Genomic DNA, 19,247 nt, shown 5'->3' with positions numbered 1-19,247 from the left:
CCGTGTGAATTGGCAGCTTTACTGGGGATGAACAGTTTTTCAAAGCGGTTGTACCAATTTACACCTCGATAGCAATATATGAGTTCCCATGCTTGGCTTCCTCAACAACACTTTGGTAATGTCAAACTTTAAAACTTTTGCCAAGCTGGTGGGTGTGAAATGGTATTCCAGTGTTTGAATTTGCAACTCCCTGTTTACAAGCGAGACTGAGCTTACTTTCATTTGTTTATTGGCAATTTGCCTCTTGTCTTTTTAAATTGCCCCCTTGGTTTATTTGACAGTACTTCCATTGGATTCTCTCTTATTATGAGTAGGAGTTCTTTATGTATTCTGGATACTAGTCCTTTGTCAGGCTGTAGCCCATCTCGTGTCTTCTACTCCACTCAAGTGCAGTGTTAAATCAGTCTGTGTAATTGTTTGATTAATGGCTGACTTTCCTACCAGACTGTAAGCTCCACTTGAAGACGTACCATCTCCTGCAAGGGACGCAGTGTCTAAAGCAGGCATGCAAGCCACATCACTTCAGTCATATCTGACTCTTGGTGACCCTATGGACCATTGCCCACCAGGCTCCTCTGTCCATGGAATTCTCCCGGCAAGAACACTGGAGTGGGTTGCCATTTCCCTCTCCAGGGGATCTTCCCCAAGCCAGGGATCTAACCCACGTTTCTTAAGTCTCCTGAATTGGGAGGTGAATTCTTGACCACTAGTGCCACCTGGGAAGCTTGTCTAACACATACCAAGAACTTAATAATAAACATTCCTGTACTGACTTGTATTGACATTATTTGTCTTTTTACATGCTCACCGCTTCAACTCTCACCTTCAGTGACCCTCAAGGCTATAAACTCCTTGAGAGCAGGAATCTGGAGCTTTTTTATTCATTTTTTGTGTCTCTGTTTCTATCACAACACCTCTGGCACAGAGTATATAGCCAATCATTTTTGCTTAATTTCCTTTGAGTTTTCTTTTCTTTCTTCTCAACCCATCTTCTATCCCTAAGTCATATGTTACCTATAAAATGAATAATGAAAACCATCTCAGCTGTTTGTGCGAATCCCACGATACAACGTATTTGAGGAAGTAGACCAGTGCTTAGCACACTGTTAGTGCTCAATAAGTGGTGACTTTCATTATTCCCAGAACAATCATTTTGGTGACTAAAGATACACACTATTTAATTTTAACAGATAGAGTTCTTTCAGAGAGAGAGAATAAAAGTGAACTTCCTGAAGATCTGGTGAGCAGTTTTTTTTTTTTCCCCTCTCTCTATTGGCATTTGACCCACTATAGAAGGCTCAGTCCCAACACGATCTCTGAAAAGCATCAAATATCATTCTTCTCCCTTTCTTTTATAAATTCCAGACATATCAAAGGCATATGAACCATACATAGAATTCAGACCTTTAAGTGGAAACATATAAAGGCCAATTCCACATCTTTGGCCAGAAGTCAGAGAGCAGAAAAAAGGGTCTGTCAGTGATACCGGGAGTGGGATTTAGTGACTGCAGCCAGGGACAAAGCGGAAGGCTTACATCTGTTTCCTACATCTGCCATTGATTGTGTGACCTTTGATCTATTTATAAAATGGAGAGAATAATTCTTGCTTTCTCTGGAGGTTGAACTTCATTAATTACTCATTTTAAAATGCTTTGAGATCCTCGACATGAAAGGTAGTTTGGCTCTATTTACACAGCACTCCCAATAGGTAAATGGTCCAGTGACATCTGTGCAAACAGCCCAGGGATCTGATCTCCTTTTTTACCAGAAAGTGAGGCCCCAGGAAGGCGGATGGTTGGTCCAGAGTTGTAAGTTGTCGACAGACAGGGGGAAGCCCCCTTCATCTCCGGCCCCGAGCTCGCAGGGATGAGACATCTCAGGGCAGCCTTATTTGATCAAGATGTCATGCTACTCGGAGGCCCGTCATCTCTAGGGTTTCATCTCTGCATGAGGAAAGCAGGTGGCTGCACCGGACCCACGGCAACGTGAGCCCACCAGAGAGAACAATTAGAGTCACGGCGACCGAGGGCAGCAGCCTCTCTCCATCAGGTTCAGGAGGAAGTTTGCCGAGAGATGTAACAGGAGAAGGTGGGCTGAACCCAGACAGTGGCCCAGGCAGGGCCCCTCTGGAGGCTCACCTTCTCCTCAACTCAGAGATCTGGGAAAAGGACCCGAAAGAAAGCGTTGGGGAGACCTTGTCTGACAGCTCGGCCTCCTAACAGTCTGAGGGTGGAGCCCATCCCTATTGCGGCTGTTGGAACCAGCAGAGATTGTGTGGTGGTTGGAGAAGTGAGCCCTGGAGCCAGCAGACCAGGCTTTAAAATCCAGCTGCAAACTTATCACCTGGGCAGTTTGGTCTCTGAGCCCCAGTGCCCCAACTAGGGAGGGGGCAATAATAATATCCCCACTCGTCAGGGTCGTTAGGGAGGTTAGGCAAGAAAAGCCATGTGACCGTGTGCTGCTGTGGAAGGGATTCAGTCAGTACTCACGAAAGAGATGAAAACACTAGAAATTCAAGACTGAACAGAGCTCTTTCCCTTTGCTTAAAAAAGTTTTCCCCTCTTTATTCTTAAACTAATACTTGTGTGTGATTTAAAACAAACAAACAAACCAAAAAACAAAATTCACAACATCATGAAAGAAGATTCAGTGAAGAGTGAGTGTCTCTCTCATTGAAAAGCCCCCCCTTTTTTTGGCCACCCAGCTTACAGGATCTTAGTTTCTTGACTGGAGATCAAACCCACGCCTCCTGCAGTGGAAGCACAGAGTCCTAGCCACTGGGCCACCAGGAAATGCCCTCATTTTAGCCTCTTGTCACCAATTTCTCCTCCCCTGGTGGCAATAAATACCAGGCTCTGGTGTGCCCTTCCAGACCTGGGCTATGCACCATATAAGGTTCTTTGTGGATTTTGAAATTTGCCTTTTTTTTTTTTTTAAACTAAACAATGTATTTTTAAAGTAATCCACTATTAGGATATGTAGGGTTATCTCATTCTTTTTAAGGCTGTGACTATATTACACTGTAATTATGTAGCTAGTCCTTTGCAGATAGACATTTAGGTCTGTATTGTTTATTTATTTATTTATTACCACCAGCTTAGTGGCTTAAAACAATATGAATCTATTATCTTACAGTTTTGTACACCGAAAGTCCAAAATGAGTCTTGCTGGGCTAAAATCGAAGTGTTGGCAGGGTTTTCTTTCCTTTGGACACTGTCGGGGAGAATCTGTTTCCTTGTCCGTTCTAGCTTCCAGACACGTCTAGACCTGCATTCCTTGGCTTGTGTCCCCTTTCTTCATCTTCAAAGTCAGCAACCATAGTAGAGTTTTTCTCCAGTCCCTTTATTCTGACTCTCTTTTATGCTTCCCTCTGTCACGTCTAAGGACTCTTGTGATTACATTGAACCAACCCAGATAATCCAGGATAAACTCCCTGTTTTGAGCTCAGCTGTTTAACAGTCTTTATTTCATCTGCAACTTTAACTCCCCTTTGCCAGGCCTATTCACAGGTTTTGGGGATTAGGATGTGGACTTTTTTTTGGGGGGGACGTTATTCTGCTTACCACCAGGTTATTTCCTATCTTTTGTTGTTACAAACAGAACTGATGAATGTCCTTGTATAAATATCATTTCTTACCTGTGAATCGGTACATATTGTTAGATCAAGTCTGAGAAGCAGTGTCTATGTGGAAGGGTGTGTGTTTAAAAAATCTTTGGAAGATATTGTCAAATTTTACTTGAAAGGGATTATAATAATTTACATAGCAACTATTATACTATTATGTACCAGTGCGGGCTTCTGCTTACCCCCGGGTAGCTCACTGGTAAAGAATCTGCCTGAAATGCATGAGCTACAGGAGACACTGGTTCAATCCCTGGGTCAGGAAGATTCCCTGGAGGAGGGCAGGTCAACCCACTCCAGTATTCTTGCCCGGAGCATCCCATAGACAGAGGAGCCTGGTGGGCTATAGTCCATAGAATTGCAAAGAGTTGGAAACGACTGAATCGAATTAGCACGCATATAGGCATGTACCAGTGCAATTAAAAATAATTAGTAGCCCTTATTATTTTAGAGGAGTTTTAGATTTACAGAAAAATTGATCGAAAGGATAGTTCTCACATACCTTCTCCCATGGTTCCCCCTGCTATATACGTTATATTACTGTGGTATGTTACAATTGATGAACCAGTGTTGATACTATTATTAATGGAAGTCCCTAGTTTATACTATGGGCTTCCCTAGTGGCTCAGAGGTTAAAGCGTCTGCCTGGAATGTGGGAGACCTAGGTTCGATCCCTGGGTTGGGAAGATCCCCTGGAGAAGGGAATAGCAACCCACTCCAGTACTCTTGCCTGAAGAATCCCATGGAGGGAGGACTCTGCTAGGCTACAGTCCATGGGGTCACAACAAGTCGGACACGACTGAGCAACTTCACTTCACTTCACTAGTTTATACTAGGATTCACTCTTGGCACTGTACATTCTCCGCCCCCCCCCTTTTTTTTAACATTTACTTTTATTTATTTACTTATTTGGCTGCACTGGACTTAGCCGTGGCACATGGATCTTCGATCTCGTTGCGGCACTCGGGATCTTTGGTTTCGGCGTGTGGGGTTTAGTTTCCTGACCAGGGATCAAACCCAGGCCCCCTGCACTGGGAGCAAGGAGTGTTAGCCAGTGGACAGCCAGGGAAGTCCCTTGGCATTGTACATTCTATGGGCTTTGACAAACTTATAATGACACGTACCACAATAATAGTACACACAGTAATTGGGTTTAAAAATCCTCTCTATTCTGCTTCTTTATCCCTCTCTCTTTCCCACCCCAGTTCAGTTCAGTTCAGTCGCTCAGTTGTGTCCGACTCTTTGCTACCCTATGGACTGCAGCACACCAGGCTTCCCTGTCCATCACCAACTCCCAGAGCCTGCTCAAACTCATGTCCATCAAACACTGATATTTTTACTATTTCTCTAGTTTTGCCTTCTCCAGAATGTGATATAATCGCCTTTTCAGATTGATTTCTGTCTTCTAGCAATATGGATTTAAGATCCCTTCATGGTTTTCTGTGTGTGTGCGTGTGGCTTGATAGCTCTTTTTTATTGCTAAATAATAGCCCATTGTATGGAGGAGCTCAGTTTATATTGTCAGCCCCTCCATCACCTACTGAAGGACATCTTGGTTACTTCCAGGATTTGGCAATTTCAAATAAAGCTGCTATAAACATCTATGTGCAGGTTTTTGTGTGGACATAAGTTTTCAACTGTGCCAATTTTTTCACACCTTTGAATATGCAGTATTTTTTAAAATTAATTTATTTTTTATTGAAGGAAAATTGCTTTACAGAATTTTGCTGTGTTCTGTCAAAGTGAAAGTGAAGTCGCTCAGTCGTATCCGACTCTTGAGACACCACGGACTGTAGCCCACCAGGCTTCTCCATCCATGGGATTTTCCAGGCAAGAATACTGGAGTGGGTTGCCATTTCCTTCTCCAGGAGATCTTCCCGACCCAGGGATCAAACCCGGGTCTCCCGCATTGCAGGCAGACGCTTTACCCTCTGAGCCACCAGGGAAGCCCAAACCTCAATATAAATCAGCTATAGTGAATATACAGTATTTTAACAAGCTTTTTCATTTTGGTCAACCTGATAGACTATAGTGGTAGCTAATCATTGTTTTCGTGCACATTTCTTTAAAGAAAAGTGAAGCTTGACATCTTTTTATATTTATGTTTTAATTCCTGGCAATGATCTGTTCACGTTTATTCTAATAGTGACTTGCTTGCTTTTTTTTTTTTCTTAGTGAGTGATATGGTCTTTTTATATAACAAGTAAATTGGAAATTTGTGTTATATTTTTATAAATATTTTGTCCAGTTTATTATTTGTCTTTCGTTTTTTTTCTATGTTGAAATTTAAAACATTTATAAGTCAAATTTATGCCTTTAGTTTTCTTTTGAGGCCTTTGTTGTTTTGTGTCTTGACTTTCCCACGTTGAGATTTTACTCTCCTGTTTAATTCTCATGTTTATATGGCTTTAATTTTTTGCATATAAGTCCTGGATACATCTGGATATATTTAGTAGAAAGGAGCAAGGTAAGATTCCAAATGCTGTTCCTCCCACCCCCAGCCTACATTGCAACCCATCAAGGACCATTGTTCTAGTATCATTTTTGGTAGAATACATCTTTCCTTTTATTGAAAATGCCATCTTGACTATGTACTAAATTCTAGTGGGTATTTGTGTCTTTTCTGGTCTTTTGAGCTGACTGCTGTTCCATTATTTTTTTTTTAATATGTATTTGGCTGCACCAGCTTGTTGTTTCGGCACATGGGATCTTTGATCTCAGTTGTGCAACGTGGGATCTGGTTCCCTGACCAGGGATTGACCCTGGGCCCCTGCATTGGGAGTGCTGAGTCTTAGCCACTGGACCACCAAGGAAGTCCCTCCATTATTTTTTAAATAACTGATTTATTGAGATATAATTCACATACTATAAAATTCACCCCTGTAAGCATACCATTCAGTGAGTGAAGTGAGTGAAAGTCACTTAGTTGTGTCCGACTCTTTGCGACCCCATGGACTACACAGTCCATGGAATTCTCCAGGCCAGAATATTGGAGCAGGTAGCTTTTCCCTTCCCCAGGGGATCTTTCCAACTCAGGGATTGAACCCAGGTCTCCCGTATTGCAGGCAGATTCTTTACCAGCTGAGCTACAAGGGAAGCCCAGACGAAGCCACTCATAAGCTCAGCCGGCCAACAAGGATGGGATGCTTTTTAGTATATTCACAGAGCTGTGTAACAATCACTGTTATCCAGTCCAACAACATTTATATCACCCGACAAAGAAACCTTGTACCCGTTAGCGGTCGTTCTCTACTCCTTCCTGCCCCTACCTCCTGGCAGTCACTACCCTGTTTTGGTTCCTATGGCTTTGCCTCCTCTGGACATTTCATATAAGTAGAGTTAAGTGGTATGTGGCATTTTATGATTGACTTCTTTCACTTAGCGTAACATTTTCATGGTTCATTTATGGTGTACCATGTGTCAGTACTTCATTCCCTTTTTAGTGGCATATCATATTCCATATAATATTCTCATGATGTACTCTGCATAACTTATATGCAAAGTACATCATGAGAAACGCTGGACTGGAAGAAACACAAGCTAGAATCAAGATTGCCGGGAGAAATATCAATAACCTCAGATATGGAGATGACACCACCCTTATGGCAGAAAGTGAAGAGGAACTCAAAAGCCTTTTGATGAAAGTGAAAGTGGAGAGTGAAAAAGTTGGCTTAAAGCTCAACATTCAGAAAACGAAGATCATGGCATCCGGTCCCACCACTTCATGGGAAATAGATGGGGAAACAGTGGAAACAGTGTCAGACTTTATTTTTCTGGGCTCCAAAATCACTGCAGATGGTGACTGCAGCCATGAAATGAAAAGATGCTTACTCCTTGGAAGGAAAGTTATGTCCAACCTAGATAGCATATTCAAAAGCAGAGACATTACTTTGCCAACAAAGGTCTGTCTAGTCAAGGCTATAGTTTTTCCAGTGGTCATGTATGGGTGTGAGAATTGGACCGTGAAGAAGGCTGAGCGCCGAAGAATTGATGCTTTTGAACTGTGGTGTTGGAGAAGACTCTTGAGAGTCCCTTGGACTACAAGGAGATCCAACCAGTCCATTTTGAAGGAGATCAGCCCTGGGATTTCTTTGGAAGGAATGATGCTAAAGCTGAAACTCCAGTACTTTGGCCACCTCATGGGAAGAGTTGACTCATTGGAAAAGACTCTGATTCTGGGAAGGACTGGGGACTGGAGGAGAAGGGGACGACAGAGGATGAGATGGCTGGATGACATCACGGACTCGATGGACGTGAGTCTCAGTGAACTCCGGGAGTTGGTGATGGACAGGGAGGCCTGGTGTGCTGTGATTCATGGGGTCGCAAAGAGTTGGACACAACTGAGTGACTGAACTGAACTGAACTAAACTAAAGAACTCTTCATATACTTTGACACTTATCAGATTTGCAAATATTTTCTCCCATTCTGTGAGCTGCATTTTCACTTTCTCAACGGTGTCCTTTGAGGCACAAAAGGTTTTAATTTTCACGAGGTCCAAGTTTTCCCTTTTGTTTGTGGTTTTGGTGTCATATCTAAGAAACTACATTATGTTTGGCCAAGAGTCTATCACCACTTTCTCTCCCTCCCCACCCACCCCCTGGGCTATTCTTGCACGCTTATTTTTTTCACGTGAACTTTAGAATCAGCTCATCTTGTTCCAAAAGCAATTCTTTCCGTATGTTTTTAAAATTGGAATCACTGTATATATGAATGATTTGTGAGAACTGACATCTTTACAACCGTACATCTTCCTATTCAGAAACAGGATATGTCTTTACGTTTATTCAGACTATTATGTCCTTCAGGAGCATTGTAAAGCGTTCTACTTATTGATTTAACACATTGAAGTAGTTGTATTTCGTGTTGTTGCTTCTATGAGTGGAATCTTTTCTTATGTTTTCTGACTGGTTGCTGACTCCATGTAAGAAAGCTGCTCACTCCTGCTTAGTCGTATAACGTCATCTTATTTTATTGATTTTGAGTGATTCTACTGATAATTTCTGAATGAGTTATCCTGTGTTTTCTAGGTGTACAGACATATCATCTAAAGATAATGATAATTTTGCTTTCTCCTTTCTTGCCTTAATACTTCTTATTTCTCTCTGTTGTCTAATTGTATAGGCCAGCACTTGCAGAACAGTGTTAGTAACGATGGTGTTAGTGGAAATCTTTGCCTTGTTCCTGACTCTACGGGAAGTGCTTCTAGTTACAGACTTTGCAGAGAGACAGCTGTCAGCACCTGAGTCTCGCTTTTATTGTGTTCTCTCTGTCAGATTTCACACCGTATTATGCTAGCTTTCATAAAAAGAGTTTGGAAGTTTTCCTGCTTTCTCTTTGCTCTGGAACAATTTAAATAGCAGGTAGAATCCACCCATGAAACCGTCTGGACTTGACACTTTTGGAGGATATAGTTCTTTGAAAAGTCCTCAATTTATCTTATAGTATTTCGTTTCTTTCAGTTTTTTTGGAGTATATTTTTTAAAACTCTCCTGAAATTCATCATAATATTTTCTCTGTTCCTAGGGAATTCTCGATTGAACCCAGGGCTTTTAACCATTTTGGCTTGGGTTGACCAACCTACTGCTTATGATTTTATTAATTAGTTTGGTGTCCATGGTGGTTTCCCAGCTCTCAATTCTTATTCTGTGTATTTGCTCTTCCAAAAACTGATAGGGGATCTTCCACTGCAAGGCTGCCTGTTTAGACAGCCAGTCTGAAGCTGAGGGTACCCAAGAGTAAAATCTCCCCCTGACCACCCAGCTTGGACTTTTTTGTTCGAGATGACATAAGACCTTCCTTTGTGTCCATGGCCTTTGCTGTGATCAGTTGTTTCCACGTGCCAGACTTTGTGCTAAACTCTTTCTGTGTTTTTTTTTTTCTCATTTATTTGCACACCATCCCACATGATAGGTAATATTGCATTATTCCCATTTTACCAACAAGAAAACAGAGATTCAGAGAGATGAAATAACTCGCTCAAGGTCTGGTCAAGCTGGTCTCTGACCAGGCCTGTCCACCCCAGGACTCATTCTAAGTAGGGGGCCTTTACCCCAGCCCACTCTCATTCTGCCCCTGCCTTTTACCTCCCCTGGTGTCAGCAGCAGAGGAATGGCCTCGGCTGGTGGACTTCCAACTCGGGCTCCTGTTTTCTGGACTTCTGAGTTGCCTCACACTGTGACTTCCCCCCCAACTCCATCTCTCAGATAATTTTTGGTAGCTGGCTTGGGGCCAGCCGTGGTACTAGGTGCCGGGAAAACAGCACTTACAATCCTGGAGGGGAGAGAAGTGTCATCAGTTAAATAAGATTCACACTTAGATGGCAGCAACAAACCAAAACAAAAAACCAACCACCAGGTCATTGTGCCTTGAGGTACAACTGTAAATAGAGCCCAGGACTAGTTTGAATCATATGTGCCTGACTCTTAATGGTTATGTGAGCATGCCATGCTGCTTTATTCCTCTGAGCCTGTGTTTCCACGTCATAAAGGGTGGATAACATCACACGTTTTTCACATTCTAGGGATGAAGCTTACGGTTGATGTCACTCAGGGATGCTTGGCAGTGCTGGTATTTAAATTTTTAAAATTTTCTTTTTGTTACATAAAATAGTGGTGTGTCCTATTGGTAATCTTAGATCTGACGACATACGATGATAATCACATGGGTTGCTGTGAGAATGACCTGAGATCATATCAAGTGGGAAACCCTGAACAACTTCAGGTAAAGCAGTGCAAGAAGCAGGGGTGGGGGTTCTCATCCCAGACCCGTTGTCCCTACCGTGCTCAATGACTGCAGGCAAATTACCCCCGTTGTGAAGTCCTCACATTTCCTTCTCTGGCTTTCCTTCTCAGCAAAATAAGAGATTTATTTATTTCATTAATTCAGCCAGCAAGTCCTGAGCACATTTCCTGGGCCAGGCACGGTGCCCCTGGGGAAGGACCTGGCTCAGCAGAGTGAGGGCACAAAACTTTCCTTGGGAGCAGTGCTCCGGGAGAGGCAGAGACGGGAAAGGTGAGCCTGTCTCACGCGGCTCCTCCAGTTTAATTTCCGTCCTTCTGGAGCTAGGAGGAGGGCCAGATGGGACAGGGTGAGTTTGGGGAGGCCAAGTGGTATAGGGGTTAATGTACAGGATATGGAGTTGAACAGTGCTGGACCAGCTCTGTCGTTTTCTAAGCTGTGTGATCTCCGGCCAATGACTTAACTCCTCTGAGCCTCAGGAGCCTTAACCGTAAAATGAGAGGGGCAACAGTTTTTAATCTCTCAGGATTGTTCTGAGTACCGAATGAAATGCAGTGTGTAAGGCACTCAGCTCCGTGCTGGGTAGCACCAAGCCATTAATGAATGACAACTTCCTCCCTGTTTCTCCCTCCCTCCTTCCCTCTTTCTCATTCTTGTTCTTCCTTTTCTGCCTCTCCCTCCTTACTCTGCCCCTTCGCCCCAATTTACCTGCTGTACTTGAGAAGCAAAAACCTGTGAGGAATCCCTGTCCAAACCTTCCCACTTTGTTTTTTAAAGAAGTATTTATTTATTTGTCTGTGCTGAGTCTTAGGTGTGGCACACAAGATCTTTTTTGGTTGCAGCATGCGGACTCTTAGTTGAGGCATGTGGGATCTAGTTCCTTGACTGGGGATCAAACCCGGTCCCCCTGCATTGGGAGCTTGGATTCTTAGCCACTAGACCACCAGGGAAGTCCCCCAAACCTTCCCACTTTGTACTTGGTTTGTTAGCACAGAGAAAACAACTCTGCTTACATACATTGGCCTTTCCCATTGCTGGCTTTTGCAGTGACTTCTGCCCTTGCTTGGAAGTTTCTGATACCGGTCTGCCACGACTGCCCAGCAGCTGAAGGGTCTCAGGCAGGATGTTTTCCTCTGTGAGGCAGGGCAGACACAGAACCCAAGGCCTAGGGACTTTTCAAGGGCCTGGGGAAAAATTTGAAATCTGGAAAACATGATTGGTATTAAAATAGGAAAAGAAACTCTAAGATCAGGAAGTGTTTAATTAAAAATCTTGAAAATGTAATATTGTGTTAACTTCATTACTTGTTAAAATTTAGTGTTTCTTTATATTTGAAAACAATTTATAGGTTGGATTTTGTTTACTTTCTAAGCATTCCCCAATATGCACAATAGTTACTGAGAAATTATTGCCAATTGTAAATTGAGTTGTTCACCAGTTGTAAATTGTATGAGTATGTTTAGCCAAATTCAAGAGCAAAAGTATTAAAAGTCTTTTCAAGAATTTTATAGTTAAAATTGTTAATATGGAGTATTTTAGGTATTTTATACAACATAAGGCCCCTCTAGGGTCTGAGAAAGTCTTTAAAATGCCATTAACCCTGTTTCTAGTTCCCCTATATTTTTTTTCTCCTAGGATAGCTGATTACTCTAGCCCTTTGTAAGACATCTAATATTTAGAATTTGTAATAATTTTTGAAAATGTTCACAATTTTATAAAAAATTGCAGGATATTAAACTGTAGATCAGTTTGATCTCAAGTAGTTTAAAAAATTCATACGTGCATTAAAAAAAAAGGACTGGAAAGAAATATATTAGAATGTTAACAGACTCCCTTGGTAGAACAACTTGCATAATTAGCTTTTCTTTTTTATAGTTTTCAGACTTTCCAAATTTTCTACAATGAAAATGCATTACAATCAGAAAAACAATTTTTGGTAGTTAAAAAAAATTTTTTTCTTACTACAAAAGTAATTTATGCTCATTATAGAAAAATCACGAAATACATACAAGCATAAGGAAGGAAAAGAAACATGCAAATTCCACCCACCCAGAGACAACCACTGGGTCCTTCCAGACCTTTTTTATGCATACACAAACATTTATATTTTTATCACAAAACGGGATCATTCTGTACATAGTACTGTTTTGAAAACTGCTTCTTTCTCTCACAATGTATATTGAGGACATTTTTTTAATGTCAACAGCACATTTCTACAAGATGATAATAATGGCAGCATACCACCGCATTTTAAGGAGGAACCATAATTTACTTAACCTCTAATTATTAGACATGAATGCTACTTCCCAATTTTCTCCATTACAAACGGTTACTATAATAAAAATATTCTAAAGCACCTAAGAATACTTGATTTTCACAAGGAACTCGTAAAACACTACCTGACGTTTATTTTTTGAATGATGCCAGGCTCTGAGGCTCCAAAGGTGTTTAAAAGTAGTGAATCCTGCTGTGAAGGAGTTTCCAGCTTGGCAGAAGACAGTGGCGGGAGCTGTGAGCTCTACCTGAGGCAGCCAGCAAAGGGCTTCTCTGGGAGGGTGACGCTGAGCTGAGTCCTGATGGAGTGAGAGTTCATCGGGAACGCAGGGTCAGGGGAGCAGGGAGACCGTCACAGACCCAGAGAACACGAGAGGAGGAGAAGGGAGGGCAGCGGTTAATCTAGAGCCTGGCATGTGCTTTCTCATTTTCTCACTTAATCCTCACAGCAACACTGCAAAGGTACCTATCTGATTAGAATTCCTATTCTTCCCAGGTGGCACAGTGGTAAAGAATCCACCTGCCAAAGGAAGAGACATGGATTTGATCCCTGGCTCGGGAAGATCCCCTGGAAAAGGAAATGGCAACCCACTCCAGTACTCTTGCCTGGAAAATCCCATAGACAGAGGAGCCTGGCGGCCTACAGTCCATGGGGTCGCAGAGAGTTGGACACGACTGAGCGACTGAATACACACACACATACTTTCCAGCCCAAGAACCTGAGGGTACTGGGCTTGTTTTAGCTAGAGATAGAGCCAGGATTTATTCTTTTCAGTTTTATTTGTTATTATTATTTTTTGGATGTGGGTCATTTTTAGAATCTTTATTGAATTTGTTACAATATTATTGCTGTTGTTTATGTTCTGGTTTTTTGGCCATGAGTCATGTGGAACCTTAGCTTCCTGATCAGGGATCAAAGCCACCCCCCCACCCCCCAACCCCACCCCCATCCGGCATTGGAAGGCAGTGTCTTAATTGATGGACCTCCAGGGAAGCCCCTCGAGCTCGGATCTAGACCCAGGTCTCAATTACTCTTGGAGAAGGCAATGGCACCCCACTCCAGTACTCTTGCCTGGAAAATCCCATGGACAGAGGAGCCTGGTAGGCTGCAGTCCATGGGGTCGCTAAGAGTCGGACACGACTGAGCGACTTCCCTTTCACTTTTCACTTTCATGCATTGGAGAAGGAAATGGCAACTCACTCCAGTGTTCTTGCCTGGAGAATCCCAGGGATGGGGGAGCCTGGTGGGCTGCCGTCTATGGGGTCGCACAGAGTTGGACACATCTGAAGCGACTTAGCAGCAGCAGCAGCTCAATTACTCTTAAACCCAAGCTCTTTCTTTCTTGCTTTCTTCTCTTCTGTCTGATGATAGCAGAAGCAGTCCTATGGTCCCAAGGAAGGTAAGACAAAGTTGAACTCCTTTTCTTCCGATTTTTCTTGCTGGTAAACTTCCCCTGCCCGGGCCATTTTAAGGCCTATGCTACTGCCCACCCCCACCTCCACTCCCCACCCCGCCCCGCTGCCATAAAGAAGTATTTCAGTTCCAACCCACTTTGGACTTTTCTTCACAGAGCTTGAAAGAGAAGCGCGAGCATCCAGCCGCCATCTCGGGCGTTGTTTTTGCCACCACTTGATCAAGCTGTCCTCTCTCCACTGTATCTTAGCACGAAGACCCAAAGTCAGGCTCAGAGCAGGAGTGTGGGGGTTGGGGGTGGGGAGAAGTAGAGGGTGAGCTGGAAAGGTGGGCTAGGTCACAGCCCGTGTTCCTCCTGTTTGCTAGTGAATGGCCTGGTTAAATGGTTTCTTAGGAAGAAGGACCAGACAGCTCGAAAAAGGACACTTTAGCCTCCAGAGAGATAGGTGGTGGAGAAAACATGATATAGACCAAAAGGAATAATAGTTAACATTTTTTGGTTGCCAGGCACTGGTCTAAGCATTTCAAATATTTTAATTCTCTTAATTCTTTGTGGGGTACGTCCTGTTGTTATCCTTGTTTTCCTGATGAGAAAGCTGAAGCACAGAGAGGTCAAGTAACTTGTCTAAGGGCACACAGTAAGTGAAAAAGCCAAGATTTAGACTGAGGCAGCCAACTCAACCTTGAGTTTAGCCCTTGCAAAGCTGAATGAGACTTCCCTGGTGGCTCAGATGGTAAAAGCATCTGCCTACAATGCGGGAGACCCAGGTTAGATCCCTGGGTTGGGAAGATCCTCTGGAGAAGGAAATGGCAACCCACCCCAGTATTCTTACCTGGAAAATCCCATGGACAGAGGAGCCTGGCAAGCTACAGTCCAGGGGGTCGCAAAGAGTCAGACACGACTGAGCGACTTCACTTCACTTCAAGCTGAATGAAGCTGCCCATTAACTCCATGAAGACAGGGGAGGGGAAAGTGAAGGGTGGGCCTTTGCAAGTCTGACCACCAGTGCAGAGCTGAACTTCTGAAACACAAGGCACTGTCAACAGATAGTATTTATTAATATTTATTATAATAGCATAATCATACAACGTTATGTTAATTGTATTACAATTATACAATGTTACAAGAATACTAATGATTAAACATGGACGAGATGAGTCTGGATGAAAACAGTGGAATTGGTTTCCAGGTTGGTGACTAGGGGGATGGTAGTGTCATTAATGAAGCTTATTGAGAAGAGGGTTGCAGAAGAGAGCTGTGCTTGGGCCGTATTAACTGAAGGATCTGTGGCGCTAGCCTTGGCTCTGAAGAGCACCTCCCTTGGAAACTGTATAAAGCTTGTTCTTCTGAATTTGATGGCAAAACTAACAGGTTTACAAACTTCTCACATGCTAATTAAGAAACTAATTAAAACCCATCAGTTCTAAAAGGCATATGGTTTATTTAAGGTTGATCCAAAATTGATATTTGCTTAAACAATGTTTTAATAAATCAAAAAACGAATTGGCTCTAATAATGCTAGCATGGTGTTCTCATTTACTGGCTATGTTTCACATGTGCTTTTTTCCATTTGGAAGAAATTAAATGAGATAGCTTAGATAAAAATGCCTAATGCCTCACCAAAATTTAAATTTTCCTTGTCCTTGAGCTCCACAGCAATTCTGTGTAGTAGGTAATGTCTTTATCCCCCTTTTACAGATGAGGAAGCAGTCATAATTAAAAGAAGTTAAGGGACACACACAAGAAACTTTTGCAAGGAAGTAGAAAAGTCAGAACTCATACCTAGGTCTTCCTCCAAATAATTCCCCTGTGAAATAATCATCCCCAGACTTGAAGTGAAAGTGTTAGTCACCCAGTTGTGTCCAACTCTTTGTGACCCCATGGATTGTAGCCCACCAGGCTCTTCTATCCATGGAATTCTCCAGGCAAGAATACTGGAGTGGGTAGCCACTCTCTTTTCCAGGAGATCTTCCTGACCACAGCGGTCAAACCCAGGCCTCCTGCATTGTAGGCAGATTCCTTACCATCTAAGCCTCCAAGGGAAGCCCACCAAACTTGGCTGCTTAAAACAGTAAATGCTTGTTATCTCACACAGTTGTTGACGGTTTGGAATCTAGGAGGGGCTTAGCTGGTGGTCTCACTCCGGTCTCTCAAGAGTTTGCTCTCAAGCTGTTGGCTGGGACTGCAGGGTTTGAAAGCTTGACAGGGACTGGAGGTTCCATTTCCGAGCTCATTCACATGGCTTTTGGCAGGAGCCCTCAGTCCCTGTCTATAGGGATGCTTGTGACATTGTTGTTCAGTGTCTCGGTCGTGTCTGACTCTTTGCAACCCCATGGACTGCACCAGACTTCCCTGTCCATCATCAACTCCCGGAGTTTACTCAAACTCATTACCACTGAGTGGGTGATGCCATCCAACCATCTCGTCCTCTGTCGTCCCCTTCTTCTCTTGCGTTCAATCTTTCCTAGCATCAGGGCCTTTTCTAATGAATCAGTTCTATGAATCAGGTGGCCAAAGTGCTGGAGTTTCAGCTCGTGACATAGCTTTACCCAGACTGAGGGATCTGAAAGAGAGAGAGAGAGGAGCAGAAGAAAAGGAAAAGTGAGAAAAAGCAACCAAGATGGGATTCTTTATATCCTAATCTCAGAAGTGACATTCCATCACATCAGTTCAGGCACGTGCTACTCCTTAGAAGTGAGTCACTAGGTCAGTCTTACACTCTAGGGGAGGGGACTTCACAACCGTGTGAAAACCAAGAGGAGCGAATCACTGGGGACCGTGTTAGAAGCTGCCTACCAAGGGCACCTTTTCCACTGGATACAATATCTTGTCATTTTCATCTTTGCAGCTCCTTGCCCCACCCATCCCCCAATACATTATGAACTTCAGAAAACTGCAATGTGACTAGTTTGGAGTGATGCATATTTTCTGTAGACAACAGCATTGAACTACTTAGCAAATCAGGAAGTGAAAAATGGTTGTAAAGGGATCCAATTACTTTCATTGCCAAGCCAGTGTAAAAAGCAACATGTAAAAATGGACTCAATTGGTGAAAAATTAATTAGTCAATTAAACTTATTTCTACTAAATACATTTAGGTGTTAATTGGTGGTCCGACTTGGGGTTTATTTTAAGGTGGATTTATTATCTTGACTCTGTCCTTTAAGAGACGATCTCTGTTTAAATGCCAGGAACACCCCAGGTCTTGCTGAGAAACAGTGTCTAGTTCATTGTCATGGTCCTTCTCCAGATGGGACGGATCAGGGTCAGAATGGGCCAGAAGGCAAAAAGGCATTTGCTTTGGAAGCCCCATCAGGAGAAAAATCTTTCTACTGCCTGAGGGGCTTTTCTGGGAAGGCCGAATGGGAGCGTGAAAGGCATAGGATTACACGTGGAAAAGAGAAATACTCTTTTCTCTACTGTGACTTTGGGCAAGACTTACACTGCGTGGGTTTACGTTTTCTGTGTCTATAAAATGAAGCATTGAGAATAGATAACGTCTGAGGTCACTTTACCTGTAGAGGTCCGTGATTGTCGAGTACAGTGGTCTCAGTAGAGGGACACCCTGCAAGGATTTTCTTTTTCTTTTTTACAAAATTATTCTTTGGGTGATCTGTTTACTAGAATTTGTTTCATGGTGGATCTTCTGTTCTGGTTAAACATAGTAGGTTGAGCAAGTGTTTACCTGCATGCTGTCATTTTTTTTTTTAGGATTGATTTTAATTTTTATTAACTAAGTTAGGCTGTATTGGGTCTTAGTTGGGGCACACAGGATCTTCATTGCGTCAGGCAGGATCTTTTGTTGAGGTGCACAAAATCTCTAGATGTGGCACCTGGGCTCTCTAATTGTGGCCCACAGGCTCCAGAATGCCAGGGTACCAGAGTTGTGGTACCAGACTTAGTTGCTCCAGGACATGTGGGATCTTAGTTCTCCAACCAGGGATCGAACCTGCATCCCCTGCATTGCAAGGCAGATTCTCGACCACTCGACCACCAGGGAAGTCCCTGCCTGCTGTCTTAAAATCCCATGGAAGTGATAAGGATGAACGGCGTGGGCAAAGAGGACCCTAGTGGACAGGAAGGGGATGAAGGAGCAGATAGTGCAGAGCCTGCAGGGGGAGGTGGTCTTGAGAAGAGAAAAAGCTTGCCCTGCAGAATGCCAGAAAGGTGCAGGAACTCCAGGGAACCACTGAAGTGTCGTGAGGGGAGTTAAGTGAAAGCGTGGATGACTGATGTGTGACTTTGCCTTCCCTTGGCACTTCCATTCCCCCTCACCACCTCCAGGCAGGAGACTAGAAGATTCTTCTCTGGAAAGGCTCAGCAATCCCGGAGGAAAGAACTCCCCAATGAAAAAGCCAACGTGCTTCCTGGTCACCTAAGAGTGACCGTTACCACTGACAAGCCCAGTCATACTGGCAGCTGCTCACCGGTTTTTAGTTTCTCTTTGTCAATGTGATTTTTAGTTTCTCTTTGTCAATGTGATTGCTCGGCCAAAGATCACCAGACGTGTCAGGAAAGCCTCCTGGCAGGACAGAGGGATCAAGAGAGGTGGACGGAAGAAACCGAAAAGAAAAAGAGACAATGCAAGGAACAAAAGAAAAAGTATAGCAATTCCCCCTAGATAGATGAGAAGGTGCTTGTTCCAATTTCTGCTCAGATGTCACTTCATCAGAGAGACTTCTGCTGGCCACTCTGTCCAAAACAGTATCTCCCATTACTCTCCACCTCCTCACTCTGCCTAATTTGAGAAAGAGAGAACAGAAATAGAGGGGAGAAGATTACTAAAATAAATAATCTGAAAAATTTTCCCCGGAACTGAAGGAGATACATTTCCAGTGTGGCAGGGTCCGCTGGGTATCCAGCACAATGGACAGAAGATCCCATAATGCACATCACGGTGAAATTTCAGAACCTCAGAGATATAGAAAAGATCCTGAAAATTTCCCTAGAGACACAAAAAAGTAGGTGTTTATAAAGGTTCAGCAATCAGAATTGCCTCAAGTGGCTCCATAAAAACATCAGAAGCTAGAAGAAAATAGAGCAAGATATCAACATCCCGAGGGAAAGTGATTCCTACCTATAATTCTGTATTCAGTTCAATGATCAATTAAGTGTTGAGGGGAAGTAAAGGCATTTTTAGACATGCAGGCTTATCTTTCTTAGAATAAACGAAGAGAGTGATGTAGGATTCAGGGGG

This window comes from Bubalus kerabau, chromosome 15 (genome assembly GCF_029407905.1).
Source record: "Bubalus kerabau isolate K-KA32 ecotype Philippines breed swamp buffalo chromosome 15, PCC_UOA_SB_1v2, whole genome shotgun sequence".
Lineage (NCBI taxonomy): Eukaryota > Metazoa > Chordata > Mammalia > Artiodactyla > Bovidae > Bubalus > Bubalus kerabau.
Note: the sequence above shows the minus strand (reverse complement) of the source record.